The sequence below is a fragment of the Moschus berezovskii genome, chromosome 15 (assembly GCF_049115385.1).
Source record: "Moschus berezovskii isolate FMDL1 chromosome 15, NW_MosBer_1.0, whole genome shotgun sequence".
In the NCBI taxonomy this organism is placed as follows: domain Eukaryota; kingdom Metazoa; phylum Chordata; class Mammalia; order Artiodactyla; family Moschidae; genus Moschus; species Moschus berezovskii.
This window is the reverse complement of record NC_142474.1, coordinates 42664541-42680493: the sequence shown is the minus strand read 5'-3', so window position 1 is coordinate 42680493 and position 15953 is coordinate 42664541.

Below are 15953 nucleotides of genomic sequence, written 5' to 3'. Positions count from 1 at the left end.
AAAAGATGAGCCAAACCAAACTGACAATGTTATATGGGAACTCTGCGGTGGATGGGGGAGATCCTCAAGAAGCAGGAAGTGTACTTGGTGAAGAAAAAATGCATCGTTGGGGAGGGGTGGGGCAGAAGTTCCTCTGCACCGTCTCTGGGAGCTTCAGCATCTGTCTTTAGGGACAACAAGGCCTCATGAAGGGAAGGTCTGAAAATAACCTTACACCACGAAGGCAACCTTAATTTCATGTGGGTGACAAGAGAAAGCTACAAGGAAAGCTGGGATCTAAAAGCAGATGGCAGGACGAAGGTTCTTTTTCTTTAGGGCAAAGCTAATTTAGTCGATTAGCTGATTTCCTGAAAAGGAGGTATATACCCTTCCCTCCCTTGTTCCCCGATGTCTCTCTCTCTTCCATCTAAGGGCTTCCTTGTCGGCCCACCAGCCTGGGTTCCTCAGAGAACAGGCTCATGGACCTCCCCTGTCACCTGTCTGAGGGGGTGGTACCTGCAGGAGAAGCCACTGGGAGGCCCCTCCAAGGCCGCGTGCGGGTCTCCTGGGTGATGCTCGGAGCCTCTGACATCGGGTCCAGGAAGCTCCCTCCCTTCCAAGGAAGCAATGGAAGGATTCACCCTCCCAGTACCACAGGAAAGGCAGCCCAGGGCGGTGACCAGGCCCAAAGGCAGATGTCGCAGGAAGGAAGTCTTCATCCAATGTGACCCCACAGGTCTGCGGTCTAACAGGTCATCTGCAGAAAGTGCTGAGTGTGTGGATTCGTGTCTCGGGGTGGCTGTGAGAAATCACCACACATGGAGAAAGGGCAAGAATAACAGGAACCATTCTCTCAGTCCTTAGGCCACACTCGCTCCCATACCTCCTCTGAGGCTCCAGGGAGGGTCCTTCCTGCCTCTTTCAGCTTCTGCCCCAGTGGTCCTGGGCTGGTGGCATTGCCACTCCAGCCTCTGCCTCTCATCCCACCGCCTCATTCTCTCTGCACATCTGCTTCTGGGTCTCTTCTTAGCAGGACACCAGCCACGCTGGATTCAGGGCCTGCCCTCCTCAGGACGCCCACTCCTGATGAATTACACAGCAGTTAGTGGTGACTCTGAGATGTTACCCTCTCCTTTGGACACAGTCAGAGGGGACGTGACTAGAGAGGGGTGCTGTCAGCCCCGGACAGCCCAGAGCTCAGCAGCACACAAGGTCACACAGGTCACACAAGGAACCATCGCTCTCAGCAGAAGGTGAACAAGATTGTGGTTGCTCTGTCTCTCGGTCGTGTCCGACTCTCTGTGACCCCGTGGACTACAGCATGCCAGATTTGCCCGGTCCAAGATGTTCGCCCTCAAAGTGAAACAGTGCGGACCGAGGGTCTGACCCCCCCCTTCTAACTCCAGACCCACTACTTGGCAACTGCCTGACCTTGTCAACTCTCTTCCTTTCCTCTAAACCTGCTTCCTCACCTTGAAATGGAAACGCCATGCAGAGGGAGCGGTGGGCACAGGGGAGTGCTCAGTCTATGCTGACCGACCATCCTCTCCAGGCCCAGCGCGGGGAAGGGTTGTATATGAAACGCCTGGGAGCCTGTGTCCTCACGGAGGTCACTCTGCGTTTGCCATTGGTAACCACTTGGGAAAGCGAATTTGAGAATTCAGGCCTGAAAGGCTTATTCCGGGTACTTCCCACCTGGTCCTTCAAAGAGCTCTCTGACCACCCCCCCCACCTTCAGCTGGTCCGTTGTGGTACTCATCGCTGATGGGACCCGGAAGGCACAGCTGACCCGGGGGCACTAACTTTGCGGACACGGTGACAGATGTCTGTCCCAGTGAAATGGGGCGGCGGTGTGTAAGAGGACACAGGCCCGGCCCCTCCCGTTTCCTCCAGACCCACCCTCCCTGCTGGCCAGAGCACAGCGGACACCCCACCCGCCCCAGGGAAGAGGCTCATTTCCACGCTGGACTCTGAGACACGCCCTTCTCCATTCTCCACAAGGCAGGGGTCCTAGCATCAGTCCAGGGAAATGCTAGTCGCTCCTTCCCATCAGCAAAAATGAAAGTCCTAGCACTTAGGAGGGCAAGAAACCCACACAGCTACCTAAGTGAACAGCAGTCCCATGGGGACAGCCCTTCTCATGTCCAGGCAGCCACCACCAGCGGCTGCAATCATGTGGAGATCCATGGTTTCTAAAATGTTTAGCAAGGACTTCCCAGGTGGTCCAGTGGTTAAGACAGGCTTGATCCCTGGTCAAGGAACTAAGATCCTCCATGCTGCAGGGAGCAGCCAAAATTAAAAAAAAAAAAAAAAAAAAGATACTTTGCAGACAGCATGCTCCCCTCCCCCGGTTCTCACAGAGCCCTGTGACCCTAAATAGGCCACATTTTCACCTCTGACCTACAGATGGAAAATCTGAGGTTCGGAGCAACTGCCCAGGAAGGCTCCACTGAGTGTCAGAGCCCGGACTCAGATCCAGCCTGTAATCCAGGCTCGGCACCCCCAACTGGCCCAGGCCACCTAAGGAGCAGGGGGTTTGATCTGAAGCGGACCTAGCCCTTCTTCCCTGCAGAAGCGACCCTCCAGCACGCTCCGTTCACAGGCTCCTACAGCTTTTCTTGTATGTCAGCACATATATTTGCACCTGAGGACCAGGGGGCAGTGTGGTCCAGTGGAGAGAGCTGGGGGCTTGGATAAAAAAAGACCCGGATGTGAGTCTGATCTCTGCTGGGCTATGGGCCTGTGGGTCCGATCATCGTCATGGGGTGGGAGTAGTGACAGCTGCCCAGCACTGTGGTGCAGGGCTAAGGCTATGGCCCAACACCGTCCCTCTTGGCAGGCAGCCACCCTGTCATCCCATCAGAGACTGTCTTCAGATGAGAAAGAACTACATCCTCGGTGAGACAGAGGTTGGCCGGAATTAAGCCAACTCTCCATTTGTAAGCCTCAGGGCCTGATCGCTGATAAATCCAAGGTGCCAGTTGATGGGATACTACCCAGCCTGACTCCTCTTCTTGGTCCAGAGGTCCTGCTTAGGTTGAGAGAGCGGAGCTGGGAGAGCCCAGATGGATCTCCGCCAGCCAGTCCGTCTTTCAGCAGCTGCTCTGTAGGCACACTTGAGTGTCACCAGAGCCCGGGCTTGCCTTGGCTCCCGTGAGGCCATTATTGCTTTCGATACATGGAAAGTTCATTTGCAAGCACAGCATTTTTGACAGCTTGTGATTTGCACTGGGAAATGACTCAACTTCCTCCAAGACTGAGGCAGTCATAGCACTAGGTGACAACTCAATCTGCCAGGAGTTGGGCAGCAGTCAGCTGTACAATAACCACACATTTGTGAAATAAGCCCTCTCATCTAGCTCAGACATGGCCACAGGACAGGGATTTGCAGACCTAGAGAGTGCTCATGCCATCCAAGAGGCCGACACGTGGGCTAGACACAGACCCACGCCAAAAGCCCCTGCGCATCCAGGGGAAACCTATAAAGGTTTACATGAAAACCAGGGTTTGCGGCATCAGCTACTCCATCACCACTCTGAAAGCTAGAACAGAAATCAACACCTTCTCAATTCTTAAAGTAAACAGTTCCCAACTGGGAATTCTATACCTAGCCAATCAATTAAGGACTTCTTCAGGAAAAAGAAATTAAAGGGCATTTAAAATGGATAAGTAGTCTGGAATGCATTTAGACAGTGGAACATTATTCAGCCATAAAAAGAAATGAGCTATCAAGCCATGACATTCACAGAGGAACCTTAAATGCATTATTTCTAAGTTAACGCAGGCAGTTAAAAACGCTACCGTGATTGCAACCCTGTGACACTCTGGACAAGGCAGAAACAAGGGGACAGAAGAAAAGATAGGTGGTTGCCAGGGGTTAAGAAGGAGGGAGAGATGAACTGTAGAGCACAGAGGATATTTTTAGGGCAGGTAGTGGGTATAACAAGCGGTTAAGACAAGTATCAGGTAGGGCAGGTAGTAAACAGAGGGTAATAGATACAGCAGATGGTAAGTAGGACAAGTAGCAGATACAGCAGGTGACAGGACAGGTAGCTGATAGAGCAGGTAGAGGGTAAGAGAGACAGATTACAGGAAGGACAGTTTACAGGAAGGACAAGTAGGTAGCAGACAAAGCAGGGAGCTGGTAGGGCGAGAAGCCCGACCTATCTTTTTTTTTTAGTAGTTAACATTTATTTTATTTATCCGTGGCTGCGCGGGGTCTTTGCTGTCGCACACAGTCTCTTCGTTGCTGTGTGCGACCTTTCTCTAACTGCGGTGAACAGGGACTAGCCTTCACTGTGGTGCATGGGCTTCGCATTTCGGTAACTTCTCTTGTTGCAGAGCATGGGCTCTAGGGCGTGTGGACTTCAGTAGTTGTGGCGCACGGGCTTAGTTGCCCTGAGACATATAGAAGCTTAGTTCCTAGACCAGGGATCCAACCCACATCCCCCAAATTGGCAGGCAATCCCTAGCCACTGGACCACCAGGGACATCCCCCACCTACTTTTTAAGATGGTAAGTGACTAACCCGTCACCCCTAACCTGGCAGTGATGAGGCCAGGAGGTAAAGTCTGCCCTCTGCCCTGGGATCCTGTAGCACCGCCCTCTACTTGGCCTAGGTTTCATTGCCTACCCCACCTTCACCCCCCGCCACCTGTCTGTTCACTGACACCCTACTTTCTACAGCCCGACATTTTCCTTTGGACTCTGTTTACAGGAAGGAAATTTCACTTCTCATTTCCTGTGAGTTTCCTGGGTTGCGGCAGTCTTGGATTGGGCTTTGTTTTATTCCCGTCTGTATGTCCAGGGTTTATCTCTTAACACGCGTGCCTGCTCGATGGATTAGCTGCTTCCCAGCATCAGGCTGCTGTCGTGGCTCTAGCTTGGAAAGCTCCCCCCACTCCCGGCAGCCCCCAAAGCTCGGAGGTGAGTGTGTGCAAGTGAGACAGGCATGCACTCCCACGCTCAGTGCCCTCGCTGAACGGCAGGACGGGGGCCAGGAACACCCATGGGGCCTAGGTGAGCCAAAGTACTGCACCTTCCCTGAAAGTGTGTGAACTCGCCCATGGCCACTGCTGGATGGGGGACTCTGACCATGCCTGCTTCCTCTCCCCCAACTGCCTTCCCATCTCAAGTAGCCAGTTGCCCATGTTTGGGGAAGTGTTCCTACCCAGAGTCTCCAGCCACCCGAGCCCCTTCAAGGCCACCGACTCCATGACACAGGAATCTGTCTGGACACGCAGGGGTCCCAGAGCCAGGCTGGCCTTGCCCCAGTGGGGAGCCTCTCTCTCTGGGCTTACCTTCTGCCTCCCTGGCAGAACCATGCCCAGGGTACCGCTACCCTTGGCCCTGGGAGAGGCAGGGTGGTCCTTGGAGATTGGCAGTCACTTTGGAGCCGGGACCCAGACAGACACAAGTGGCGTGTGGAGGGCAGGAGGAGCTGTCTGCATGTAGAGACCCAGCTGGTTCCACCCCAGCGTCTGTGAGTGTCCAGCCTCACATCATCGACAGTCACTGCTCTGGCCTCGCTGACCTTTGGCAGAGGGGACGAATCATACTGTGAGCACCAGCAGCCTCTCACAGATCAGCACTGAGCCTTCCCTGAGAAGCACGTCCCGAAATGCTGCTATGCCTGAGCTGAGGTCGTGTTGTCCAGGGTGCAGGACGGTCCAGCACAGTGTGGACACCAGAAGGCAACAGGGAGAAGCACAAGCTCCCTTCCTGGCTAGAACTGATGTTCCTGTTGCGGGGGAGGGGGGGGCGTCTATAAGCAGACAGACGGGTGAACAAACCAGGAAAGCATCAGGGAGAAATGAGAAGACAGTGAACATGTCTGTACAGTTGGCAATGAGCCAGTACCATTGCGAGTGACGATGGGGAAGTCTTGTCCCCACAGGAAAGCTCTTCTGAGTCACAACAACAACTGCACAGTCCCCAAGACAGCCTCGTCTCGGTGAGAGACCAGAGCTGCCCCAAGGACCTGTCTGGCCTCACTCACACCCGTCACAGAGCCTGCCTGCTTCCCCCAGGCCCCGTTATAAAGACGTGATACACAAAGGCTCCAGACATGACCGTCTGGAGGGCAGGGTGCTTGCTCAGCAGGACAGGAGAGGTGACCTGGTCTCTGGCCTGGGTTGGTCTGGATGAACTGACCCTTCGGTGCTCACTGTCTAAGCACTGCTAATCCCCAGGGTGCTCTGGAGGCCAAAACCCCAGGGCCTACTGGGCCTGCAGCCCCTGTGCAGATACTGGGTGAGGGAGACTCCTGATGTGTTTCCCACGGGGTCCCCAAGCACCCACCATCGTCCCACATGCCTGACACCAGGAACAAGGGGCAGAACACCCGTGAAGGGACCACAGTGAGGCTACGTTCAAAATCCATTTGGGGGACTTCCCTGGCTGTCCAGCAGCTAAGACTCTGAACTCCCAATGCAGGGGGCCTGGGTTCCATCCCTGGTCAGAGAACTAGACCCCTCAGTCCCCAGCAAAGAGCCCAACGCCGCAACTAAAGATTCCACATGCCTCAAGTAAGACCTGGAGCAGCTAAATAAATTAATTTTTTAAATTTGTTTAAATTCTTTTTGCTGAAAATTTGTTCTTAAATGTTTGCAAGTGAACAAGGTAGAGGCCTCCTAAGAACATGATGTGTGTGAAAACAAAATTGGGAGAATTTGATTAGGAAGAGAAATCCTTGAGGGGAGTGGGCCTGGCATGGAGCCCAGGGTGGGGGCAGAGGGGCCTGAAGCTCTGGGGATAGGGGGCGGGGTGCTGAGGGATGAGAGGGGAGGAGGCCAGGCCTGGGAAGGGCGGCGGGGTGCAGGCCTTGTCTGTCTCTAACCCGCCTGTGTCAGGGCCCCTCGGAGGCCACGTCTAGAGTCAGAAAGCCTCGAGTGTTTTCCACCCCTGCTTTGCTCTCCCCCCTGAGGGGGACTGAGAAAGCGTCTCCCCACTCACATTCCAGCTGAGGGGTCAGGTGGGGTTGAGAGTGGGTGGGAACAAGGGACACTGTGTCTTCTATGCTGTTCCTGGGCTGCAATGCTTCTGCCAATAGCGTCAAGAGATTTAGGAAAACAAAACACACCCACCTGGAAGTCTGTAATTTGCAGCCTGAGGCCCCCAGTCTCCATCCCCAAAGTCAGACCCTGTTCCCGGATATAGCCCACTCTGTGGGGCACCGCTTCAAGGGGGGCCCCTACAGAGAGCGGACACCCAGTGGTTCATTCTCGGGCTTGCTTGTCAGCATCACGCATTTCCCTGGTGTCAGGACTGAGCACCTTGATCTGCAGGAAAACTTCTGCAGCAACAGCTGGGCTGGGTGAGGTCATGTCTTCTTTCCAGAGATGTGAGGTGCTGGACCCGAGCCCCACTCCCATGCCCTGACCTTCCTCCGGGCCCAGTGGCCACTCAGAGTCCCTGCTGGTGGCGCCCAGATGCCATCAGGCCGTCAGCTCTTCCCGATACGGCCTCTTCACCACGGGAACATCAGCAAGCATGAGGAGCAGGCTATCGAGATGGGACACAGCTGTCTCACTGGAGCAGCCTGTCCCAGGACTGAGAGGTGAATTCACGATGCAAATTCGGACTTTCTGCTTGTTCTCACCTGGTTCCTGCCTTCACAGATCGCTCCCCTCTCAATTCCTAACCCGAATCTCTCTCCCTAGCTACCAACTTGGTTTTTAACAAGTGGTTTTAACTTGGTTCATAACAATTTTTTATGAAATTTCATCAGTAAAACCTAATGGGCCAGAGCTTTTCCTAGTAGATGTTTACTTGTATATTCAATCATCTTACTATGAATATGTCTATTCAAATACTCTATGTCTTGGAGCCATGCCTGATAGGTTTGTGTTTCCAGGAATTTGTCCATCTCATCTAGATTAGCCAATTGGTTGGTGTACAAATGTTCATAAAACTCTCTTATAATCTCATATCTGTGGAATGGTATAATGTCCCCACATTAACTCCTGGTTTTAGTAATTCGAGTCTTTGCTTTTTCTTCTTAATCAATTTGGGTAAAGTTTTGTCGATTTTGTTGATCTTTTCAAAGACCCAGATCTTGGGTTTATTGATTTCCTTTGTTGTTTTTGTTTTCTTTGCTTCATTTATCTCGACTATAAATTTTATCAAAACTGAGAGATGATTCCTATTATCTGAGTCCCAGTCTGCGGTCCTTTGTTATAGCAGCCCCAACAGACACACACTGATACATTTATTTCCAAGAAGAGTTACCCAGGCAGGGTAAAGAGATGACGGGATGTTGGACTGTTGGCAAGGGCAGGGAGCAGCCGGTCTCACTAACCTAACAACTGGGTGTGGACAGTGAGCATTCCGGGCCCCCTGCCAGGGACCCAAGGTTTAGAGGGGTTAGAACGTCCCTGGGATAGAGGTGGCCCAAGGTCACAGGGTGGTGAGCAGAATAAGGTCTCAAATCTGCACTCATGCTGAGCTGTGACGGGAACTTTTAAGCAGCCTCCTCCCATTCAAATGTGTTTGCATGTTTCCATCTGAAATGAAGAAAAAACACAGAAGATGAGAGGTTTCATAGGAGCTGGAGGAGGATCTGTAAATCTCCATCCCCCATCCTCCTCACCCTTAGCAGAGATGGAGCTTCTACACATGTAGTCCCCTTGAGGGCCTGATGGGATTTTCCACAGAATGTTCTGGCATGACCAATCCAGGGCTTTTATTTGCAAGCTCACCGTTGCAGAAACCAAGGTCTTAAGGAGTCTGAGTAAGATGCCCAAGCTCCTGTGGCTGTGAGACCTCGGAGGAGAAGCAGCATGAGCGCATTAGAGAGGGGGGAACCAGACAGCAAGGGGAGGGCCCCCGCACACCAGGGGCGACCCCCACTGAGCTGCTCTAGAGGCACCAGGCTCAATTCCTGGGGACCCGGCACGAGAGGCCTCTCAGACTGACCAACAGCACTTCTTAAAGGAGAGCAGAGTAGATGAAGTCATCCATCATGGACTTCAAACAAATCCTACCCAATGTGATTGCACCACCCTATTAACAGGGATGCAGACGAGGGAAGAGAATGCAGACACGCGCCCACATCTGAGGAAGCCTTTGAACTACCCAAGAAGGTTCCGAGATTCATCTGATCTTAGCAAATGTCAAAGGAAGGTGTGCTGATAACGAAGGCCAAGAAGTTAAGTAAACGGACAGGAATTAATCTCCACTCATTAAAAGGAATCTGACGTGACCTTTAAATCAAATCGAAGTCACATCATCGAGGAGCAGGCGTTTGGGCAAAGTTCCCTCCCACCCACGGCTCCTGCCCTCCTCTTTGCCAATGGAACCTCCATCCCTCCTCCGGCTGAGGACACAGTGTGGGTGTCTGGAGGAAGTCACGCATCTATGCAGACTGGGTCAACCCCTTCGGGGCCAAACCCAGACCCATCCCTGGTCCTTGCAACTGCCCTGCCTCCGGCAAAAGCACCGCATCCCACACACACCTGTCTCTCCAATCATGCCCTGTTCTCTCCCAGCCATCTGCTCTGCACCCACCACACACTCGACCATCACTGTCCTGCCTGCTCCTCCCCGTGGTCTCAAGTCCCAGACTGGCCAGGCTGCCCAGGAGCCTCCCCACATGGTCTCCTGGCTCCAGCCTCAGCTTCTCCCCACAACTGCTGCCCGATCCGGGTGTTCCCCCTCACTCCTGTGACCCTGCAGCCCTGCCCACACCTCTCTGCAGGCACTATGCATGGTGTCATGTGTTGTGGGCGTTTACTCCACCGCACTTTCTTTTTTTTTTTCTTCCAAATTTATTTATTTGGCAGTGCCAGCTCTTTAGTTGCAGCACTGGAACTCTTAGTGGAATCTAGTCCCCTGACCATGGATCACCTTGGCCCCCTGCACTGGGAGCTCAGAGTCCTAACCACTGGACCACCGGGAACATCCTCCCACCCCACTTTCTATTGTGGTAATTCCCTACGCTCAGGGATTTGTCCTCATAATCTTGCCTCCTACTGCGAGGGTTGCTAAACACACACTCACACAAGCACATATATATATTAATATCTGTATACACACACACACATACAAGGGGCTTCCCAGGTGGGGCAGTGATAAAGAATTTGCCTGCCAATGCATCAGTGGTACAATCTGCTATTTGCCTAAAATATACCTTTCAGAGATATTCCAGTTTTATTAAAATTCACTTATGAGTTACTGTGAAACTATTATTGATGGCTGTCATAGACTGATTGTAGGTAGACATTTTCCCATTTCAAAACAAATTAATTAATTGTAAAAGAAGTAGTACTCTCCCCTTTTCTGAATTATGATATATTATTTCATTGTTTAAAAATATTTTTGCTTAATTATTTTTCACTGATTCAGTTCAGTTCAGTTCAGTAGCTCAGTTGTGTCCGACTCTTTGAGACCCCATGGACTGCAGCACGCCAGGCTTCTCTGTCCATCATCAACTCCTGAATCTTGCTCAAACTCGTGTCCATTGAGTCGGTGATGCCACCCAACTACCTCATCCTCTGTTGTCCCCTTCTCCTCCTGCCTTCAATCTTTCCCAGTATCAGGGTCTTTTCAAATGAGTCGGTTCTTCTCATCAAGTGGCCAAAGTATTGGAACTTCAGCTTTAGCATCAGTCCTTCCAATAATATTCAGGACTGATTTCCTTTAGGATAGACTGGTTTGATCTCCTTGCAGTCTAAGGGCCTCTCAAGAGTCTTTTCCAACACCACAACTCAAAAGCATCAATTCTTCAGTTCTCAGTTTTCTTTGTGGTCCAACTCTCACATCCATACACGAATACTGGAAAAATCATAGCCTTGACTAGACAGACCTTTGTCGGCAAAGTAATGTTTCTGCTTTTCTACTGGTACGAATAATTATTTTTCTACTGGTACAAATATAAAAATAAAATATAACAACAACAACAACAAAAAAAAAAAGAAAGAATCTACCTGCCACTGCAGGAGACGTAAGAGACAAAGTTTTGATCCCTGGGTTGGGAAGATCCCCTGGAGGAGGACAGGGCAATCCACTTCACTATTCTTGCCTGGAGAATCCCATGGATAGAGGAGCCTAGTGGACTACAGTATACAGGGCTGCAAAGAGTTGGACATGACTGAGCACACTCACACACACATGTTCATACACAGGTACACGCACGGATGCATATATACACATGCATGTACTCACAATACCCACGCACATTCACATATAGACAGGGCCCCACCCCACCGCACCCCCATGTGGAGGAACCTCCAACAATGTTTCCAACCAGGAAAGAAGCAGAAAGCTGATGAGAGACTCAGTAGCAAAGATGAGTTTCATGCCACTGTGAAGTGTCCAGGGCTGGGCTGTGCTGTCCAGTGTGGTCCCGTGTGTGAACACGTGTGGACACACCTTCCACCTGTAGACACTCTTCCAAGATGTGCCTTCGTGTAAAGTACATGCCGGGTTCAGAGGTCTGTGTGGGAAAGGGTGTAAAATATCCCATTTTCTTTGACTACGTGTTGAAATGATAATACTTGAGATGTATGGGATTTAGTAAATTATATCATTAGAATTGGCCACCTGAGACGAAGCGCCAACTCTTTGTGTTTTCACTTTAATGGCATTGGTCTTTTCATAGGTGATGTATTTACAGGGCAGAACGCTCAAAAAACCACACAGGGCAAACTCCCTCTCCAACTCCCTAGCACCTAGCTCCCTTCCTTGGAGGCCACCTGTTCATGTCTGTACTCAAGATAGTTCTACTCATCTGCAAACCAATTCGGGGCTTCCCCGGTGGCTCAATGGTAAAGAATCCACTGGCAGTGCAGGAGACGTAGGTTCGATCCCTGGGTCGGGAAGATCTCTGGAGCAGAGCACAGCAACCCATTCCAGTATTCCTGCCTGGAGAATCCCATGGACAGAGGAACCTGGCGGGCTACAGTCCATGGGGTCACAGAGAGTTGGACACAACTGAAGCAATAGAGCACACACGCACAAACCACACTTGATCTTAGCCAAAAGGCCAAGAAGCGATCACACGCACAAACCAATACAGAGTCTTTATTTTCTCGAATGTTTATAAGTCTGATTACAACCCCCATCTCACTCAGCCAGACACAAAGTCCACTTCACTGGTACTAGGCTCACCAGATACTCTGGAGTCCCAGGAGAACCAGGTGGCTCACGATGGGTCCGGAACATGGACCCAGGGGACCCTGGTCAGCACCACAGCCTCACCTCCTGGTTCTGGGACACTGTGGCCACCATGCTTCTGTGAGGAGCTCCTCCCAGCTGGGAGTGTGTTGAAGGTGGGTGCTACTGATCAGTGCTATCGGAGTCAGGCCTGGGCTGAGGCTGGGAGGAAGCTCCTTTGCTGGGGGTGGGGGTGGGCTGAAGCCAGGCCTGCAGCAGAAGGTGGGCAACTTCTTTGTGATTTAACTGCATTTCCCCGATGTTTGGGGAAACTGAGCACCTCACGTATGTACGGACCACTGCTGTGGTCTTTGGACAATGTTTTCAAGGACTCTGGAAAGGTTTGGGGCCTAACTGCTGGAACTCAGAAATTGTCTCCCTGGCCCCTCCCACCCAGACCTGCCTTTACCCTTCACCACACCCTTCCTGACTCCTTTCCCTGGGTGAGAAGCCTTAGAATCAGCAGACCTCAGCCCTTGGGGTGGGGGAGTAACGCTCTGCACCCAATTCCAACGTGAGGGCTTCTTTCCCACACATCTGGTTGATTTTCTGACCCCAGCTGGGCGTCCCACATTCAACTTGATTCTCACAGATATGGGCTCAGTGCCCCTGGACTCCACCCGCCACTTCTCACCCCCCACCTAACTTCAGATGCCAATCTCAAGACCAGGTCATCCACTGTGCTTTTCACCAACTAGCTCTAGATCAGAGATTCCCATGACCCCCTCTTTGTGTCTGATGACTTTGTTACAGTGGCTTACAGAAGTCGAGGAAGAATTTGACCCACTAGATGATCACTGTATTATGAAAAGATGTAACTCAGGAACAGCCAGATGGACGAAATGCCCAGGGCAGGGTGTGGTGAAGGGGTACCAAGCCCTCTCCAGGCTCAGCACTCTCCCCAAATCTCCATGTGTTCAGCAGCCCAGAAGCTCTCTGAGCCCTGGTTTTTATGGTGCTGTGTGCTTAGTTGCTCAGTCGTGTCCGACTCTTTGCAACCCCATGGACTGTAGCCCACCAGGCTCCTCTATCCAAAGGATTCTCCAGGCAAGAATACTGGAGTGGGATGTGATGTCCTCCTCCAGAGGATCTTTCCAAATCAAGGGTCAAACTCTCATCTCCTGCATTGGCAGGTAGGTTCTTTACCACTGAGCCACCAGGGAAGCTGGGGTTTCTATGGAGGATTCATTTTACAGTCATGATCTGTTAAGTCATTGGGCATCTGTTGATAGATTCAACCTCTAACCCCTCCCCTCCCTGAAGTCAGAGACAGGAGTTCAGGACTGAAAGTTCAACCCTCTGATGAGAGGCTGGGACCCAATCACGTGGTTGGGTCCCCATCCTTAGGCATTTCCAAAAGTCACCTCATTAACATGACACCTTTATCGCTCTTGTCTCTTCGGAAATTCCAGGGGTTAGGAGCCCTGGGCCAGGAGGGGGATGAAGACCAAGCGTGTATTTCTTATAAATCACAGCAGCACTGAAAAAGAGGTGATTTCAGCCTTGATCCAAGCATTTCCTCAACAAAGAACATTCTCCCCTGTAGGGACTCTGATGCCAAGCATGAGGACCCATCTTGACCACATGTCACGTGTGTCACACATGTACTGCCCGAGGCATGCAGTAGGTTCCCATAAACCACAGCTCTTTCACCCCCACAAACCTGGTGAAATGGGATCTCAGAGTCCAGAGGCCCACTCTCAGGGGACCCCCAAGGACAAGACAAGGTTCCCTGTTTCTGGGACAGGTTAGGGCTGAGCCTGTTCTCAACCAGTCTTTCTTCTTGATTTGTGCATCCAGCTAGCCCCTGAATCCCAGCCCCCATCTGGTCCCTTTCTGGGTGCTGCCTTTGGCCTCGGGTTCTAGCTTGGCCCAATCCCAGCAGCAAGGGAGGTAGAACAGCTTCCTTGCTAAGGCTCTGCTCCTGGAGAGCACCCAGAAGATGCTCTAGAAAATGAGAACCCCCCCTCCCCCCATGGCTTTCAATCCTTCTCCCCCAACCTCCCTCCCAGCACACCAGCAGACTCAGGGTGTTACTCCATTGTTGGTTCTGGAGTTTCTGGTGATGATTCACCCACACAGTGAAAGGAGCCTGGACCAGGTGAGGAGATGCCACCAGGGCTGGTCTTCACGGGCAGCCCAGGTGCCATTCTGGGCAGGAGGGGCCCTGCTAGGACCAGGACATCCCTTGATTAGGGCCCTACTAGAGGAGCCAGGGAAGCCATGTGGGATTGTCAGAGGAGAGGCCGTGAGGAACAGCTGGGAGGGACTTGGCTTCCAGCCCCTGCACATCTTTTCAGGTGGAACACACAGTCTGGAGAACAACCCTAGCCTGGGTGCCCATCCCCCACAAGGCTGCCCTGGGACACTTGGCTTTACTCCTCCAGCAGCTCTGCCCCAAGTCTCATTTGCTGTTTTGTTGAGACTGGCCTCCGTGCAGGGTCACCTCCGTCCCCTCCCTTCCTGTCATCCCTCAGAGAAACTCCCCAGCCAAAGATCAGAGGGGACAGCGGTGGGGCAGGTGGACGATGACCCTGGGCCGTGACGGCTGCCAGAGGAAAGGCGCTTTGTGCTGGGAGGCGGCCGCACCCAGGCCCCAGCCCAGCCCTTCCGCCCTGGCTGCAGTGCAGTGGGGGCAGGGAGGAAGGGGTGATCCCTGAGCCTGCAGAGGGATCCCGGTGTCAGGGCGCCGGTGCGGAGAGAGCGCTCTTTGTGAAGGGACACGGTGATGATGGAGTTTAGAGACCAGCCAGTCTCTGGGGAAATAATGATTTCTTCCCTCAGAAGCAGGTAGCTTTTGGCAGGGGGTGGGGTGGGGGTGGGTTCTGTGATGAAACCCAACTTATAAGCTCCTGAGATGAGGTGTGTTTCAGTTAATGCAGACCTGCAATGAGCCCTCAGCCAGACACAGAGGGCATTACCTCTGGACCACTCATGCCAGTTAGTCCCAGTTTGCGGGAGACGTGAGTTTCTTCCCAGGAGAGGTCACATCTGAGCAGGAATCTTCCAGAGTCCGCACTCTCTTCCCTGGAAAAGGATCCCAGTGTCTGTCCCCCCAAATGACATCTGAGTCCCTGGGGACCCCTGGGAGGGTGGGGGAGAGGCCCTCCATTGTGCTTCACTTTGAGGGAGGCTGTGTAAACCCTATTTCTCTGAATTCAAGCAGCTTCTATCACTTTCTCTGACATATTTCCAAGATGCCTGCCCTGGATGTTAGCTGCCTCTCATTTGAAAAACACGAAATGTGTAGAACGCACCTAACACACGCTTAAAGCGTGCTTCAGTACTCGCTGCCATCTGTGGGCCCAGCAGCCCGGAGCGGAGGGCGGGGAACCAGACCCCACCTGTCACTGGAAAGAGCAGCAGGGCGTCCAGCTGTCTCCAATCGGCCACACGAGCTTTGCATGGTCTGTGCATCTGTGCTGGGTCGTCAGTGCGGTTGTTGGCAGAAGGACAGCAAGGCCAGAGGAGACTGAAGGAATCTACTCCCATGCCGAGGACAGGCTCTCCACACTCAGGATCTAAAAGGGGTCAGCTCCTGGGGCACCGAGGGACAGCTATTTTAAGGGAAAGGTCCAAGGACGTGAACTGGAAAGGAAGAAACTTAATGGGCTAAAATGCAGCCTCACGGAAATACCACCAAACAAGAACGGACCACAGAAATGGCCAGAGCCAGAAACCCCAACAACATGGCCACAACCAGGGGCCCCCCCTAACAAGAACCTCCTTCAGGTGTATCCAGGGATTCTGGGGTCTCGCTCAATCCATGCAACTCGCACACTCTCAGGTTCATGACAGGCCATGGGAGGTGGGTGCTCACC